Genomic DNA, 1,156 nt, shown 5'->3' with positions numbered 1-1,156 from the left:
GAAACAAATACTCAAAACCAGTGCCGGCCCGGTAAATTTGGGTGCCCTAAGCAAAATTAAAGCCATAAAAATTTTTTTTTTTTTTAAATTAGATTTTTACCATTAAAAAGAATGTTGTAGTTGTCTCTAAAAGCCAACAATATTTTTAAAAGGCCCTACAAAAATTATTGTATATAAGAAAACTTAACAAATTTTTAGATAAAAAGGCCCTCAAATTTTGAGGCCCTAATCGGTGGCTTCGGTTGCTTGCCCTCTGCGCCGGCCCTGCTCAAAACCGATAAAAACACAACATATCAACTCCCCCCGACTTAGATCTTTTCTTGTCCTCAAGGAAAGCAGAAATCTTTATCAAGAGAAGAGGTTTGAAAACACGAGAACTCACATTTTCTTCAGGATCATGTTCTTATCAATTGGCTGCAAACCACTATCACAAAATTCATCAAACCGTACTAGACTGTACTTCGCCATAACCGTAGCAACAAAATTAAGTCCCGAGATCTAAAAGAACTTTCAGAATCAGATAACTTAACCTTTTAACATTCATTAGCAGAGGCGTGTACTCTCACAAAGGGGGTATCGAACACGTTATGGGCTTGGTAAAAAGGCTAATATTTTGTGGCTCAAAGTGTTTCGGGTACTCAACAGTATAAACGGATGCATATCATTATGCGAAATCACAGTGAGACACAGACCAACTAGGAGGTACATAACTTCCCTTAAGCTCGGATCAAATCAACAAACACATTATCCCAATCAAACCAATGACTACCCATGATGCTTAACAATATAACCAATGGTAACTCGACATTTCCGGTTCCAATCACTCTCCTTTCCCGCTTCTTCTTTTTATTTTCGTTTTTTTTTTTCTTTTTAATTTTATTTTTTAGAAGCGGGGGAGTGGAACCGGTGTCGCACAAAAGTCTGCATCAAGAACAATCGCAAACAGCAGCATATACCCATGAATATAACCTCTAAACCACAATGGCTCAATCTCATCACATATCGACAACCAGTAAACTACAACTCACTATCCTAACAAAAGGAAAACTATGTCGGTCCGTATACTCCGTAGTTTTCGCACATGGATGCATATCATGATGATCATATAAGAATGCATGAGGTTTCAAACAATGGGTGGGGAATGTACGTGCGTGAA

This window comes from Arabidopsis lyrata, assembly GCF_000004255.2.
Source record: "Arabidopsis lyrata subsp. lyrata unplaced genomic scaffold ARALYscaffold_8, whole genome shotgun sequence".
Lineage (NCBI taxonomy): Eukaryota > Viridiplantae > Streptophyta > Magnoliopsida > Brassicales > Brassicaceae > Arabidopsis > Arabidopsis lyrata.
The sequence above is the reverse complement of the archived record's forward strand: the minus strand, read 5'-3'. Positions refer to the sequence as shown.